At 45.3% G+C, this 18,013-nt stretch overlaps 1 protein-coding gene and 1 pseudogene across 2 annotated transcripts in view; both read left to right on the forward strand.

The window, feature by feature from the left end:
• MGAT5B (alpha-1,6-mannosylglycoprotein 6-beta-N-acetylglucosaminyltransferase B) overlaps nt 1-18,013 on the forward strand; it is a 201,172-nt gene that overhangs the window by 38,600 nt on the left and 144,559 nt on the right. The window lies entirely within an intron of this gene.
• Nucleotides 12,594-12,713, forward strand: LOC136642900 (5S ribosomal RNA; annotated as a pseudogene).

The raw sequence follows: 18,013 nt of genomic DNA on the forward strand, positions 1-18,013 counted from the left end.
TGGCTTCCTGTATTTCACAATGGCCCACCAAATACCTCAGGGAGCCCACAAGACAAGAGTCCCACATCCCAGTGCCAACCCTTGCTTCTGGCATTCTGAGGTAACCCACTTCTAAAAATCAGGAGGTTGCCATGCACATCATGGCTTGTAACCCGTGATGGACATTTCCTCCATAGATTGGTCCAATCCCCTCTTAAAGGCATCTAGGCCAGATGTCATCACCACATCCTGTGGCAAGGAGTTTGACAGACTATCTACACATTGAATAAAGAAATATTTTCTTTTGTCTGTCCTAACTCTCCTGACACTCAATTTTAGCAGATGTCCCCTGGTCCTAGTGTTACATGACAGCGAAAAGAGCATCTCTCTAGCCACTCTATTCATCCCCTGCATAATTTTGTGTGTCTCAATCATGTGTCCCCCCTTAGGCATCTCTTTTCTAGGCTGAAGAGCCCCAAACGCTGTAACCTATTTTCCTAAGGGAGGTGCCCCAGCCCAGTAATCAATTTGGTTGCTCTTTTTTGCACCTTTTCCATTTCCACAATATCCTTTTTGAGATGTGGCAACCAGAACTGGATGCAGTACTCCAAGCGTGGCCTCACCATCGATTTGTACAATGACATTATAAGCCATTTTATTCTCAATACTTTTCTAATTATCCCAATCATAGAATTTGCCTTCTTCCCTACCGCCGCACATTGGGTTGACACTTTCATGGAGCTGTCCACATCACCCCAAGATCCCTCTCCTGATCCATTACAGACAGCTTAGAACCCATTAGCCTATATGTAAAATTTTGATTTTTTTGCCCCAATGTGCGTTGCTTTACACTTACTTACTTTAAAACACATCTGCCATTGTGTTGCCCATTCTCCCATTTTGGAAAGATCCTTTGGAGCAATTCACAATCTCTTCTGGTCTTTGCTACTTGGAAAAGTTTGGTATTGTCCGCAAACTTGGCCACCTCACTACTTAACCCTGTTTCCAGGTCATTTATGAACAGGTTGAAAAGCACCGGTCCCAGGACAGATCCTTGGGGCACACTGGTTTTCACCTCCCTCCACTGTGAGAATTTCCTATTGACACCCACTCTCTGTTTCCTGGTCCTCAACCAGTTCCTAATCTATGAAAGGACCTGCCCTCTAATTCCCTGACTGTGGAGTTTCTTCAGCAGCCTATGGAGAGGGACCATGTGTCAAACGCCTTCTGAAAATCCAAATATATAATATTCACAGGTTCTCCCACATCTACATGCCTGTTGACCTTTTCAAAGAGTTCTAAAATGTTTGTGAAGCAAGACTTACTCTCACAAAAGCCATGCTAATTCTCCCTTAGCAAAGCTTGTTCATCTATGTGTTCTAAGATTTTATCTTTGATGAGGCCTTCCACCATCTTACCTGGAACAGACGTTAGGCTGACCAGTCTATAGTTTCCTGGGTCCCCTCTCCTTCTTTTTTAAAAATCAGTGTGACATTTGCTGTTATCCAATCCTCTGGTTCCATGGCCATTTGGAGGGACAAGTTGCATATTTTAATCAAGAGATTGACTACTTTGTTCTTCAGTTCCCTAATAACTCTTTGTGGTTGCAATTGGGGCCTGGTGACTTATTGGTCTTTAATTAGATCTGAAGCATCTCCTCTTTTAACCTCTATCTGACTAACAGTGCAATCCAAACTGTGCCTTGGGCCGGCGTAAGTCCCTTGTGCCGGCCCAGGAAGGTCGCAAATGTGTTGTAAGGCATGTTTGCGTCTCCTCATGAGTCAGCTAGGCTGGCACATGGTGGTGTGCTGGCCTGTGGAGGCTGACATAAGCCTCTGTGCTGACGGAGACACTGAGCCTTGTGTCGGCCGAGCTGGGCCAAAGCAAGGCCCTGGGGTGGGTGAGGAGGAGGTAGGAGGGAGGCATTCCAGGGCAGCCCTGGGGGTGGGTGGAAAGTGGGAGCAAGGCTGGGACTGGCAGTTATGCCAGATTCCAACCCCTGTGCCCAAGGAGTGCGGAGCGGCTTCAAGCCGCTGTACTCTCCTTTGCCTTGTGCCACCTCAGGAGGTGGCTCAAGTCTGAGTGGACCCATTGGGGCCAGGGTGGCTTACCCAGAGGTAAGGAGAAATGTTTCCCCTTACCTCTGCTTGAACCACTTTGGGCACCTATCCTGCACTGGATACAGCACAAGCCTCTTGGCTTGTCTGTTCCAGAGCGAGATAAAAATGCTTCCTTAATTCCTTGGTCAGGAGGGGCCGTTCGGGCAGTGGTATCTGCCTGAGGTCTTCTGCTGTGAAGAACTCATTTAATTTCCCCGCCATCTTCAAGTTCCCTTTTATCTCCCCTTTCCCTCCCTCACCATCCAGAGGGCCAACTACTTCTCTAGCAGGTTTTCTACTTCTAACATACTTGAAGAAACTTTTATAATGCCCCTTAATGTTGCTGGCCATGTCTTCCTCATAGCTTTTTCATGAAAAACATTTTCATAGATGTTTCATGAAACTGATCCTGCTAAGCTTCTTCACTGCCACCATTTTTAGGTTGTGGTCATACTCCTGGGAGTCCTGCCTCCTAGACAGCACCATTTATTCCACCAAAAGGCTCCAGAGTGAAAATAAGAAGCATTCCCTTGCTCTGAATTGGCTTCATCTTGACCATGCCATGTTATTTTGTGGTGCAATCATGAAGCCCCAAATGCCCCTTCCAAAGGCAACTGGGAGTATGATCATGACTGCTGGCAAGATCAGCACATACTTTGCCCCTGTTAATTTTCCCACCCCCTCAGCACTAACTTCAGGAGCTAATCATGTGTTTGGCACCAACATGTGGGAGGTCCTATGCAGACCGCAGAAGTAAGTGCTGTGGTCCCTACTCAAGGACTTGTGAATGAGGTCAAGCCTTGATAAAAGAGCTGCCAAGAACAGCAACAGGAAAGCAGTAGGCAGTAGAAATGAAAATATGATGATCCAGGAAAGGATTAGTAAATAATGTTCGCTAAGAACCTGGCATGCTCCCTATATGGGCTGTCCACTTCTCTAGAGGCACACCTTCTCCAGAGGCTCCCCAAGTGGAACCAGGTTGGGGCCTTGGAGGCTGCTACACCTGGATATTGAATTAGAATTAGGCAGCCAGTAGCAAATATCCTCTCTCTCAGGTTGTCACTTTCCCCTGTTCTTTCTTGGCACCCTTTAATGGTTGCATACTTGCTTCTAACTGCTAACAGTTAACGGTAGTAAATTTAATTGATTGTTCAGAGTTGGGCAGGTAGATGGATGTTGACGAGTGGGCTGGCCTCTTCTCTTTCACTTCCTTGGTTTAATACCTGAGTCTATCTATTCATTCTGTAGGCAGACATTGGTGGTGTTGAGTACTGCTGTTACCTACAGTTGTGGCTTCTTTCTGGCACAGGGCTTCATTGTGGATCAATTTCACCACTTTTTTTGGTGCCTTAAAAAGATAATAAAAAGCACTACAAGATCAGTGGTGCTTGAAACTTATTATCTGGTTCCAGTGCTGGGGCCAGCAGGAATGAATTCATGGGTTATGAATTCCAGGTCTTTTTGGATAAGTGCCCACACTGCCAAAATAAACAAGTTATCAGCAATGGTACTAATTGAGCCCTAACTGGGAGCTTTGTGGGCACAATCAGCAGAGTGGCTGAGACTGAGTAGGCTCTGGGGACAGCCTTGCCCCTCTTACTTCCAATGACAGCTGCTGTGCTGCATACACGGGAAAGCTCTTGCACACTGTTTGCTCTCTGTTTAATAGCAGATAGTAGATAGATGGAGTAATACTGTGTGACCTCTGCTTCCATCCTGAAGCTGTGCCTTACCCCTCCCTCATATGAGATAGTGATTTAAAACACATTATTGAATGCTAGTGTGGGTGGCGATGGGCCCTGATCAGCAGTTTGCTGGGCTCAGTTCAGGGCTGTCCAGCTTGAAATAGGCTTCCTTTCCAGGTGGTTGGCTGGGATAACCAGTGGTTGGCAACCTCTGTTTGGTCTAATGTCCAAAGGGGGAATTATGGCAGATGTATCTGTCTCCCTAAGGGTAGGTGTGTGCACTAAAAGGGGTAAGAACTTGACTTGAAAGTCTGTTTCGATTAGAAATGGAAGTGCAGTGGGACCTCTTGGTCTTGATAGACCATGATGGCCCCTCAAAGCTTCTCCAGGAGTTCTGAATTCTCTAAACAGTTTTTAAAATATATTTTTCTTTACATAGGATGGTGAATAATATGATAGACCAGCATTTCTCAAATTGTGGGTCAGGACCCACTAAGTGGGTCACGAGCCAATTTCAGGTGGGACCCCATTCATTTCTATATTTTATTTTGAATATATAAGAACATAAGAACAGCCCCACTGGATCAGGCCATAGGCCCATCTAGTCCAGCTTCCTGTATCTCATAGCGGCCCACCAAATGCCCCAGGGAGCACACCAGATAACAAGAGACCTCATCCTGGTGCCCTCCCCTGCATCTGGCATTCTGACATAGCCCATTTCTAAAATCAGGAGGTTGCACATGCAATCATGGCTTGTAACTCGTAATGGATTTTTTCTCCAGAAACTTGTCCAATCCCCTTTTAAAGGCATCCAGGCCAGACGCCATCACCACATCCTGTGGCAAGGAGTTCCAGAGACCAACCACACGCCGAGTAAAGAAATATTTTCTTTTGTCTGTTCTAACTCTCCCAACACTCAATTTTAGTGGATGTCCCCTGGTTCTGGTGTTATGTGAGAGTGTAAAGAGCATCTCTCTATCTACTCTGTCCATCCCCTGCATAATTTTGTATGTCTCAATCATGTCCCCCCTCAGGCGCCTCTTTTCTAGGCTGAAGAGGCCCAAACGCCATAGCCTTTCCTCATAAGGAAGAGGCGCTATCCATATTAGACTGGATGCTACCCTGGTATGTGACTGCATTTGGGGAAATGTTAATAGACCTGTACTTTTAACAAGCTACTATGTATATTCTTTTAAAAGTGATAGTCAATGGGACTTACTCCTGGGTAAGTGTGAGCAGGGTTGCAGCCTAGGATTGTGAAAAATGTTCCTGCCTGATGATATCACTTCTGGTGATGACATCACTTCCGGTGTGTCCTGACAGATTCTCATTCTAAAAAGTGGATCCTGGTGCTAAGTGCGTGAGAACCACTGTGAAATACACAAAAGGTGACTTTTATACATGCTCATTATTTTTTATTTATCCCTGGAGATTATGTTTATTGTGATAAATGCATTAAATAAGAGCTATCAGAGAGGCACTTGGCTAAGACACTGTGTGGCCAGGGAGCAGCCACCAAATGAGAACAGTGCGGGAGAGTCAGCCATCTTCAGATGATGGTGTCTGTTTCTGCCTTCACCTCCCTGGCTTGGCAGGCTGATGATTACTTCAAGCCCACCAGGTTCCACTGCAGGGGGTAAGATGATCGAGAAGCAATGGAGCATGCATTATCCTGTGGCACCAGCTGTGCCAGGAGTTGCTTCAGCAGCCTTGGTGTCTGCTAAGCAAGCAGTAAATAGAGGAAATTAAGGGACAGAGCACATGCACCTGGGGCACAAGACACCCAGAAAATAAAATACAAAGTTCAAAGTAGTCTGAACAACCTCCAATTGTTGGAGGCAGGTAGCAGCCCAGGTAGCAGCCCAGAATGCCTGTGGCAGCCGAATAACACCCCAGAATGCCTGGCAGGGCTGGAAAAGCAGGAAGAAGGCAGTTAGCTGGCAAAAGTGGGAATGGAAAGTATGCAAAGTGCAGAATAGCTGGTTGAACTGGCAAGGAAATAGGGAAGGAAGCTAACCAGGTGAGTTCAGCGGGACCACCACTATATATGTGGGCTGACATTGGCTAGAAGGTTGCTATGTGGCACATACCTGTATGAATAGATGATATTCTGATGCATTGGTCGTGTGTTTCCAGGAGCGAGGAAGCTCACATAACTCTTTCATGCTTCAATACGGTTGCTACAATTCAATGTAAACCGCAAATGCTATATATGCTACACAGGACAGCAGCTTAGTTGCAGTTGACTTAGACTAGGGGTGCTCACACTTTTTTGGCTCGAGAGCTACTTTGAAACTCAGCAAGGCCCAGAGATCTACCAGGGGGGAAGGAAGCGTCTGACAGACATCCCCTTTAATGTATGGAGCCCCTGCTGGAGTCTAGTCAGTTTCCTCAGTTTTGTTGCTGCATGTCTGAAGAGCAGCTAAAGTGTCAGTTTCAGTTTAGTGTCAGCTAAATATGTCAGTTTCGTCTAGTCACTAGACAAAACTGACATATTAACAGTTTGGAGAGACAGGGCTCCGTGATCTACTCATTTTGCCTTGCGATCTACCGGTAGATCGTGATCCATCTATTGAGCACCCCTGACTTAGACAAATGCTGGTCTGGAATTCTTCATTAAAACTTCATTAATGGAACACATTAATGAACTGTAAGAACTTTAAGTTAGATAGCACAGTTTACATAATTTTAAAAAAGATCCTTTTTCATTTTGACATTAGCTGAAGGAGTTAGGGCACAATCCTAACCAACACTGAGGTTATGCAGCTCTGAGGTAAGGGAGCAAACATTCCCTTACCTTGAAGAGGCCTCCATGACTGCCACTCAACTGCAGGATGCAGCGTATGCCCCATGGGCGCAGCTATGTCAGTGCTGGAAAGTTAGTTAGAATTTGGGTCTTAGTTCTCCTGGGAAAATGACCACGAACAGGGATACAAACATAGGGAGTTCTCAGTACGGCCTAGTAGGTAGGCTGCTCATTAGAACTGCATATTCAACCTATCTCTAGTGTACAAGTATAACCTAATTATCCATGGATTTTTCACCCACAGTTTTATCTCTATGCAATAAGGGCCCTTTAAATTAAAGGAAAAAAGTTTAACAATAGCCTCATTAATGCGAGATAGATCAACCGGCTGACAATCCATCAGTCATTCTCTCTCCAGGTGCTTAGAACAGCTTCACTCCAATGCAAACAATCCTTCCCTTCCCCCTGAGCACATGAAAGAAAGATAATCACTTTGCATTCTTTCCCAGCTCTGTGCTCTGGGTGAAGGGAGGAGTTGTTGGCTCGGAGTGAAACCTTTCAAAGTGCCCAGAGGGAGACTGATTGACGAATTGTCTGCCTAATGACTCTGTCTTACATCACAAAGGTCAGCAAGGCTGTTTTTAAATTGCCTAGCAAAGGGACATAAATGGATTTGCTTTAATGCTATTTTTGCCATCCATGGGAGTTCCCTCGTGAATAATGAGACACAACACTCGTGAATAACGAGACTCAACCTGTACATGTCTTTAACAGAAACTGCCATGGTATTTTGGCATTCACTGTTGCAAACACACAAACTATTCTGAAACACCAGCATACTTCTACATGGAAGTCATGGTCCAATTGGCCAGGCCTACATAGGTGTTCAAGGATATTGTTTGTAAAAAGTTTGTAGAAGACTTATACTAAACTCTAAACCTTTGGAAGGATAAGTGCCCCCTACCATTACTCAATGGATTGAGGACCTTTTAACTTTATCAACATTTGAATGTTTGGCTTATAGATGACAACTACGTATGGATACATTTTTGGAGATTTGGAAGCCTTTTTTAGACATTTATGTACAGAATGTTTATGAAATCAGTTGTTATTTTAATGTATTTGGCAACCCAATCCGATCTGGACCTTGCGCTGCTGGAACTCACTTTCTTTCAGTGCAAGGCTCTTTGAGGTGGTGCGAAAGCTGGGCTGCCATCACACACTTTTGAGCAGCTGCCACAAATGGGCAGTGTTGGGGAATATGTGTGCCCATGGCTCCCAGACACTGCACCGGTCTCAGCCAGTTGGCAGCAGGGGCATGTCATGGGCAGGGGGTGGTTCTAAAGAGGGAGGAGACAGATGCTGATAGCACTAGCATACACGGGGATCCTATTCCCTCTTTTGAATCCATGCTGCCCCTTTTATTTCCTTGAACTTACACCAGCTATATAGTTGGAATTGGTCTGAGGAGACCCCAGGAGGCCTACTCAGAGGTAAGTTGAAATGATGTTTACTTACCTTTGGCAGAACTCCTGATCACCCCTCCCACCACTGGATGTAGCATGTGCTCCATTAGCACAGCTGCATTATCAGTAATGGTGGGGGTAGTATTTGGCTGTCATTTATATTATGTATTTTTTTTTGCTTTTGTTTTTTATTCATCATTAAAGGAGAAGGAAAAAAATATGGTTTGCCTTCCATACTAGATGGGTTTTCTGTCTGAAAAGTTGGTGTACAATCACAGTGGTGCCTAGGAGAAGCCATTTTTCCCCATTCCATCCTTTTTATTGTTCTGGAAGTTTGCCCTGTGCTGAGTCCAGCTCTTCTTAATTGCAGTTGAATTAGGAGAGGTTTTTCAGTTGTTTCCAGAACTGGAGCAGATGCAGTTTGTTGTAGCTTTTACTTCTCTCAGATGATTTGTACCTTTTCCTCAGCTCTTTGTTGTTGATGTGTATGCATATTGATAAAACACTGCAAAACTCAATGATGTGAGGCTCATACATATGCACTGTATTGAGATTCTTTTAGTTGAGTGTTTATTTATGTCCACTTGTTCCTGAGCATTGGTAACACCCTTCATCCAAATACAGTCATTTCTCTTTACACGCAAATTCGCTATCTGCAAATTTGCTTATCTGTGAGAGGCAGAATTGTCACTTATCTCTCATTATCTGTGACTCGGTTCTTATTGCTGATTCACTTGGAAGGGGGGGGGGACTCGTACAGCTATGAACATGCAGGTGGGGATGGGAGAGGTTGCGGGAGGAGCAGGTGAAAAGACAGTGGCCTCCTCACAAGCAGAAGGTAGCGCCAGCACTGTGCAGGTGAGAAAGGAAGGGACACCTTTACAGTATATGGCCAATCGAGGGGGGGATTACCAGCACAGAGAAATCACCATCACCACTACCTTCAACACACAGAGATATCCAGCACGGAGGAGGAAGCATCAGATCTTGGTGGTGTTGATGAGCGCTCACTATCATCCAGCCCCATAGATTTCAAGATTCAGGTTCATAGAGTGTATGGTGAAGAGGATCCCCTGGAACCTAACCCCCTTTGTTCCATAGGTACAATGATTCAGTGTCTGCTAATTTGGAATCCACTAGGTTTTCCAGGAAGCTAACCCTAGCAGATAACGAGAACTGACTGTAATATTGATACAACTCTATGTATGATCCCATCAAGACTGCTTTTTTTCCAGTGTTTTATCAGTCTACACATTCGCATCAGTAAAGTGGAAAAGAGAAAAAACGCATGAACGAAATGCATAAACTGAAAATGATGGCAAATCATGCATACACAACTGTACCAAATCAAGAAATAAGAAGCAAAGCAATGGAGAATTTCTAATGCATTGGTGTGGGGAGATCAGCTGCCATAGGTCCTCTATAGGATCGGGCCATAAGTCCTTCTGTGCAGGTCACCTGCATAGTCCTGTGTGAGCATCTTTACTACAACAGCTTTTCAGTACCACATGCCCGATCTCATCTGATCTTGGAAGCTAAGCAGGGTCAGGCCTGGTTAGTACTTGGATGGGAGACTGCCTGGGAATACTGGGTGCTGTAGGCCTATACCATAGTCTTTCGAGACTGAAGGTTGCCAACCATTTTTCAGCACCACCAGCTTTAATGTTGCTGTGAACAGCTCCCTGCTTTCCATCACTGATGCAGAGTGCTTTGCTTTGCTGAGAACAAATCATACCTGCAAAATATTTATGAAGTTTCCTCATAGATACTAAATAAATTGCATGATTCCCCCCACAAGAATACATAAATGATGATCCAGAAATCATTATTTTCTGTATAATCATGGATTTTGCCACTTGGACACCCTTTATAATTGATTTTCTGCATACATATTTGCAAGTATTTCCCATGCATACAAGTTTTGTACATGAATTGAAAAGCCACAGCTTCCCCTTGTGCTGTCACATAAAGAAACAGGTGATTGTGACATCACCATGCACAATGAGCTACAAGATGCTTTCATGCTCTTTCCTACATGGTGGCCTGTCCAAATATTCCAACTCCCTTCTAGGCTAATTAACACCCTCCTTTTCCAAGAACAACAGCTGTGGTGTGCAAAGAGATGCAGAACTCCTTATCAGTTGAGCAATTAACAAGAATTTATTGCTACAAACACGCTCCCAGCAATTCCTCTTGTCCAGAGGCTTTCCCCTCTGCAGAACTCCACTTAACCTAGTGGGTAAAGGTCCAAAGCCTCCAGTCCAAGTCCAGTCCAGTCTCCAAAGCACAGTCCAGTCTTCCCAATCCAGTCTTCTGCAGCAGAGTCCCTCCTCTCCAGCAGTGTCTCCTCCAGCAGAGTCCTGGCAGACCTCTCTTCTGTGTCATCCAGCAGAGTCCTGGCAGTCCCCTTCTCTCATAGGTCTGCGTCAGGTAGCCCTCTTGGTCTGGTTCCCTCTGGTCAGGTAGTCTCCCTCTGGGTCAGGGTAGCTCTGTCTCCTTCTGAAGCTGCCTTTTATCCTTGGATGTCTCATTAAATGCAGGTCAGCTGTGAGCTACCTTGTTAAGTCCAAATTAGGCTCAGGTGAGCCATCCCTTCAGTCCATATCCATTCAAAGTCCCATCAAAGTCAAATGAAGCTCAGGTGTCCATCAGAGTCTCCATTGGCCATGATTGATTACAGCTGTGGAGCCAGCCCTGCCCTTCCCAGAGCTCTCAACCAGCTGTCAAAACATGCAATCGCTGTCAACACCACATCATCCACCTGATAATCTTCTGATCTTCCATTACACATGGCAGCTTTCTTTGTGTTGGAATTTCATCATCTTTAAAGCTTCCTTCTGGCATCCCTCTACATGTCAGAACTTCCAGATCAGTTTCCATGGAGGAAATGTGTAATGTATGAAGCAGTGCCAATGATTCTCTTGTTGGTTTTATTGTACTCTTGTTATGTGAAACCTTAGTCCTTTTCCATGATGAGGATTGCAGAACTTTCCTATTACGACCTGTCTGCTGCTGATAGGCTATGCAAGAGAGGTCTACACTTAGTTTCAACTTCCTGTTATCTAGCCCCTTGGCAGTTATATAGGTTTTGCTGCCTCCTTCCTGAGCAGTCACAATAGAAACAAGCAATGCAGAGCCGTAAACACATTAGACCTTAGCAGCAGCAGCAGCAGCATAACTATGTTCTGTTTTAAAGAATGTGATCAGTAGTGATTATTAGTCATTAATAAACATGTATTCATTTAGTTGGTTGACTAACTAACTTTCCAGCACTGACATAGCTGTGCCCATGTATATGTGTGTGTGCTTTATAAAAGCAAGCTGAGTCCATGTAAATACTGTAATGTGTGTAAGCCAGTTATCATGCCCTAATTATCTGTACACCACATATTATGCTTGGCCACCCAGTAAATTATTGTCTTCCTTTCCAAAAAAAGGAAGAGCAAGAGACAACCTTGTTCTACAATAACAGCCTTTATTGTACAAAGGAATTGGGGTCATGATCCACCTGAACTTTCCTTGTGCAATTTGCATGAAGAAGGCATAGGCTGATACAAGAGTTCAGTGAGTTGAAGAAGGCATGAAGGCCTTCATGAAGAAGGCATGGGCTGATACAAGAGTTCAGTGAGTACAACAGTTCAGTGAGGCTTGGAAGAAGTGGCCCCCTCTGAATTGTGGACCGGGTTTCTTCCAGTATCCAAACTTCAGCTATGGAAACTAGAGGGAAAGCAATAATAAATAAAAAGACAGGGAAGCCCTTCTCCTGCCCAGCAGAAATGAATACATCCCTATCTACGAGTATGTAAAAGCCCACTGGCATTGCTTAGCTTCCTGGCTCTTCTTATTTATATGGAAATATGGAGGGAATGCATGTTCATCTTGAAAGGTGTAGCTGCAGCCTAATATTCAATATGTTTCAATTTAGCCAAAGTCAAGAGGGGTGAAATTTTGTGCCACGAGAACAATGTCGGGAGGCCTTCCTTTGGCTCACCTATTATAGTAGCAATTACATGTATATAAACTGGATGAATTCATCCTCCAGAGAAGCAGTGGCTGTGGAAGTCTCAGGGGTCTCCAGAAATGGTTGTTTGATATCGGCACTACGTGCTGAGTGCCAAAGATTATTTTTGTCTCCTGGGCTGTGTCGCTTATGGTTTCTGTAATGGCAAAATGGGGCTTGAATTTTGGTCAGTGTTTTCTCTTCTCCAATGGACTCTACTGACAGAATTGGGGAACTTTTCTGCTCTTTACTCTGTATTATAGGGTAGAAGTAACAGAGTAGAGGGGGAAATGACTCTAGGCAGGGAGCTGAAGAACAGGGAAGAGTCAGAAGCACTGATGAGGCTGAGTGGAAGTAGTGGGAAGTCTTTTCTGTTTCCCACAGCACTCCACCTGCTCTCCCCTGACTCCACTAAATCCTACAGTAAATCTTGACTTTCTTTTTTCCTACCCAACTGATATTCATATAGGAATTGTATAGCATTTAAAACCCAAAAACTTGCAGCATGTTTCTTGCATTGTAAATGTGTACCTTACATTTATTTCTTTTAGCTGACTTCCTTTCAATGTGTTTTTTTTTAAACTTGGTTTAGGCTTTGTTTCTTCCTGCAGACAGTCTTCCTGCAGCAACTGTTACCCTGCACATGCCCAATCTCGTCTGATCTTGGAAGCTAAGCAGGGTCAGGCCTGGTTAGTACTTGGATAGGAGACTGCCTGGGAATACTGGGTGCTGTAGGCTTATACCATAGTCTTTCGAGACTGAAAGTTGCCAACCATTCTTCCTGCAGACTGTCAGATCACCCTCCCCCACCAGAGCACACAGTGTAGCCTCTGTTGGCACAGCTGTATGCAATAACATGGCAAGGGAGCTTTATTCCTTCCCCCCCACCTACCTACCTTCAAAGGTAGCCCCACACGATGCATGGTAATAGTCTAATCTGGATTTAACTAGTGCATGGATTACTGAAGCTAAGGAATAATCTCGTAGATAGGGTCATCTGAAGCTGATTAGAGGCATGCCTGGCCATAGCCATCATCTGGGCATCCAGTGTCAGCACCAAGTCCAGGAACGCCCTCAAGAGGCATACTCCACTCTGGAAGAGGAGTGAAACCAAGCCAAGAGTCAGATGAACCTCACTGTCCAGACTAGATGCATCTCCCAACAGCAGACTCTCCATCTGATCTGAATTAAGATTTATATTTGCTGGGTAATGGACATGCATGGGAAGTTACAAAAATGAATGAAATAACAAATGAGTCAAGAAATGAACAAGTTTCTTGAACAGATAATGAAATGAATGAAATTGCTAGGACTGAAAATGAATGGAATAACCCAATAAATATTATTGCATATAACAATAATTATATTACAGGCATGCCCCCTTACCTTCAGGGGTTCCATTCTGGGAACCCCCCCCCCTCCTGTGTATAGCTGAAATTGTGGATACAGGCAAACGCCTGTCCCTGAGACTCGGGGGGGGGGGGGCTCTGCCATCCCTGGCCTCTCCTGACCTCAAACTGAGTTCTGAAGGTAAAAAAAAAAAAAGAGAGAGATTTCTGGTTGGAAGGAAAAACCAGATGTTTTTAATGCCTTATAAGGCATTGAAAGGCCCAGGAAAGCCCTCCAGGGGTCATATTTTTTACCTTCAGAGTTCATTCTGAACTTGGCGGAGGCTGTGGACGGATTTCCTTAGCCTTTACTGAGCTCAGACTCCCCTCTGGAGGTGAGGGGAGTACAGCTCTCCTTGCCTCTGGAGGGGGTGCGCACAGGGGTGCTCACGCTGCGGGGGCTGGACTTGTTCCGTGGATAAGTGAATCCATGGAATCAGGATCCACAGATATGGGGCCCCCCCCCGTATTGCATATAAGTAAAAAAAACAGCTCATGTCTCATGGATAAAAAATCCATGCACTTACTCTGTGCAAATGGTCATTTCCATATGGGTTTTTGAGTGTTTGGTCTGGGTCAAAGTGGTGCAGCACAAGGTAGCACAAAAATTGTGGGAACTGTCTTCTGTTCCCAATGGCCAAGCTGGGCCTCACCTTTGTTGATAAAGTTTTAACTTCAGAGTCAGCCCCCCAGTCTGAGTAACTTGTCATTGTAAACCTCAGGAGCAGGCTCCTGGTCCCTTTCCTCCCTGAAAATTCTCTGGACCTGGGCCCTCAGCCCAGCCTGGCCTCTGACCAGGTCAGTCTTCCTGCTCTGGCCTTGACTTTGCTGGTTGGACCACATTCCCATTTCAGCACTTGACAACCAAGAAGAGCTGCCTGCTAAGGCCTGATTATTGACCTGGGCCTGAAGGTTGAATTTTTTTTCCCCCCAGAGTGCTGAGTTTATTTCTCTGTGAAATTGGTGGCAGTCAGGATGGAAGGGCACCGTCAGTAGCCTTGGATGATGAAACCACTGAGATACTGATTACTGGCTCAAGAGTGGGGATGCCATCTCTGCAGGGAGCAGCATGAGAGGCTTCTCTCCTTTTGTTGTCATCAGCCCCCTCCCCAAAAGGAAAAGAAAGGAAAGGAAAAAAGCAAAAAAGCACAGGAGTGACTGATTTGCATCAATTCTATTCGAGGGCAGGGAAAGGGCAGTGGATACATTAGGTGAGTAGATGGAGCATAACCCACATAATCAGCCCTGCTCACAGGAGGCTTAAGTCTGCTTCGTTTGACCATTTGTGAGGAAACAGATTCATTGCCAGTATATCTCAGTGATGCTCAGCAATAGATTAATGGTGCCTCTCTAGCCGTTGTGAAATGCCAATTTAAAAAGCAAGCCTTCGAGCCGATTCACAGGCATTTACAGGTGTGAGTCGATGTTGCTGGCATGAAGGCCCTGCAGCGGAGTGCTTTGATTCACGCTGCCTCCCTGCTTTATCGCAGTTGCTAAACAGGTCGATCTTTTTTCTCTGTGTAGTTAAAGGAATATGAGATCACCGAAGGTGGAAGTTCAGAAAACTCGGGGGGGGGGGCATGAATGCTTCTCTCTTGCTCTCCAGGAATGCCTCTCCTAATACCCTCCAATACATGTACGTACAAGTTACTTTCTATGCCAAGCTGCTATGGTTAGAACAAGAATTAGTTGTTAGCAAATTTCAAGACAGAGGCAACAGATTATTCCCACCACTGGAGAGTAAAACTGTTTTGGCAAGTAGTTCAACTGACCAGTCATGGATTGTTGATTGCTTGTTGTGTAGATGCACCTTTCCTTCCCTTTGCTTGCCAAAATCTATAATGGAGCTGCTTGGCCTGTCTGGGCCAGTACACTCTGTCGTCCTTCTCGCTACGGTCCTCCTCTTGCCAGGCATGTCTGTTCTGCTTTTGCCCTCTACCCCGCTCTGTTGAACATGTTCTCTTCCTTCCCCTTGCCTCCCTTAACTAGAAGGTGCAAAAGTGATGCGCAGAAGAGACAGGAGGAGAGGCTGAGATGAGCCAGGGATTGAAGTCCTGGTAATAGCTTAAGGAAACTATTAGGAAATTAAATTTCACACATGGCTACGCAGGTTGCATGACCTTGCTTTGGAATGTGGAAGCTTTGGGCTGAGACACAAGCTGCTGCAACCCTCGGTCACATTTCACTCATGCTGAACACTGCATGGCCACCAGGAGCTCTCTCAGTTAGGAGTAGCTCCAGCTGATCTACTGCCTAAATGGGCACAGAAAGTGCCACTTGTGCCAGTTCATGCAACTCCCCCAGAAGCATACCTGGAGGAAAACAGTGAGTGTCTTCAGGCACCCAGATGCCCACGTAAGGCGGCCCTGGCCTCTCCGCTTCCAAGCCATTTGGGAAGGCAAAGAGCAAAGCTGAGCAGACACCTCCACTTTGCTTTGGTAGCTGCAACTGGCTTGGAAGTGGGGGAGGGCACTTTTCACGGGCGTCCAGGTGCCTTACTGTTTGGTCCCCCCCTCCAGGAACACCTCTGAACTCCCCCCTTAACTCTCTCCTTTTTAAAAAAAACAAAACTTGTATGCACTTGTGTGCTCCGACATTCCATTGCTACTACCTACTCCCCCTTACGTGCCTGGCTCTTATGGAAGCTGTTGGGTGGGCAAAGTGAGAGGAATGGAGTAGAGCCTCGCCATGCAACCCGGAGCCCTCTTCCTCCTTTCTCTGCCCTTTTGGTCAGTCTGTCCATTGTCTTCTCCTCAGGCCTGATCCTGCCCAGCCCTGTTCAAACTAAAAGGCTGTTGGTTAGTTGTTGAGCAAGCACAAGGAGGAGGTGGTGGATGAATGGACCTAAAGGTATGAGGAAGGAAGAGGGGCATCACCACCCTCTCATTATCCTCCTGCTGGGCAGGCAAGAAGGAGAAGGAGGCAGAGTGATTCTGTTTTGATTGCTCATGGAAGGAAAGAATCAGAACCCTGATCCTACACTTTCCTGCAGCACCATCCCCACAGTTGCTGCTCATGGCAGTGCTGGAGGAAAAGGTGAACCTCCTCCCTCCTAATCCTCTTTTCTCTCACTCTGAGTGAGTGAGAGCATTGGCTGAAGTGACTGTGTGGGCAGCAGACCAAAGGGGAGCAGTGGGCAGATGCAGGGTATGGGGCAACCTCTTCAGTGTACCACCTCCTTCCAGCCCACCACTCAATGCGACCTTTCAGCCAGCCTTATGGCTGGCCTAGCTTGTCCCCAGCTCCTAGTTCAGTGTTTTAACTCAAAACCAGAATTGCAGGAATCCTTGTTCTCCCAGGCCCATAAAACTTTGACTCACTACATGGAAAAGAAACTCTGCAAACTGTAGAATTACAATTTCAGAATGTACGATGCAAAAATGGAGCATTAGCTCTCATCAGCCAAACAATAAATAGTGCCCAACTTGGGTCTTAAACTAGCCTGCTTCTGGCTCTTGGCTGTAGTTTCTTACAAAGAGCATGTCAAGCATACAGAGAGGTGCTAACAGTCTATGCAAGTGGTCAAGGACACCTGAAGGTGATAGAAGGGATCCTGCCTAAAGGATGAGGATAATCTATTTTTAGTTTCTTCCACTTGCAATTGACAGCATCCCTGTGAGAAGTTGACAACAGGTGGGGAGGGCAGCCAACTCAGTGATCAGAGATAAGTGGACAGCAATGAATGATGGGCATGATGATTGTGAAGACCAGAGAGCAAGACCCTTGTTATATCTGATGCAGTCTGAGGTGTTCTCGGTTTCAAACCTGTCCTATGCTTAAAGTGTCGGTTGTACATGTCATGCAAGCTGGTGGGATACATTTATATGACTAGCCTGTCAAAACAATGTTGTCATAATGGCAGGTGGGATTTTTTTTTCCCCCTTCGCACTTCTGTTGATGTGGCTTTTTCTCCCTGTAGAATTTGACTGATCGAGTGTGAGTAATGGATGGTTTCCCGAGGGGAAAAATTGGCCTCTGTTAATGACTTGAGCCTTGATTTTTAGTCATGCTCACTTTTGCTTCAGCTCCTGAGAGGATAGTGTATCTCTTGGAAACAAATGTCCATCAGTGGCTCCTGTGTGCTAAATTAGGTCAGGTTACTTTTTGTATGCCCGGTGAAAAAAGCATTGGACTGGGATTTAGATGTATAAGAAAATTAAGACATGAGAATTACTTATTACTACATTATTATTATTGTATTTATTTATTATTGAAACTTATTATTTTTGTCTCCTATTATTTCTGAGGTTATTTCTGAACCTCAGTTCCTGTGTGTGGAATGTGGACAAGAGTTAGCTAGCTCCCAGGGTTAAAATGGCAACAAATTCAAGTTGAAGCCTGCAAACCCCATGAAGATAGGTTTGGGCGATGTTTGCAACATTGCCAGTCACCCCACAATTACAGCCACTGTTAAATTCATAAAGCTTCCTAAAGCAGCCCCATGTCTGTGTTCTTTCAGATTAAATTACTGAGGGCTTTTGGTCAATTTAAAGTGTCTAGTTGGGTTCCAGCTATCAGTACCATTTATAGGGTAAGTCATCCTTTTTAAAAGATGCGGAATATTGCCTCATTTTCAGTCCTTTGTGCCTCACAGTTCTAATCAAGTCACTTTTTGCTTTCTAGCCAGGCTTATTTATTGCCTGTGCTGAA

The sequence above is a fragment of the Tiliqua scincoides genome, chromosome 2 (assembly GCF_035046505.1).
Source record: "Tiliqua scincoides isolate rTilSci1 chromosome 2, rTilSci1.hap2, whole genome shotgun sequence".
In the NCBI taxonomy this organism is placed as follows: domain Eukaryota; kingdom Metazoa; phylum Chordata; class Lepidosauria; order Squamata; family Scincidae; genus Tiliqua; species Tiliqua scincoides.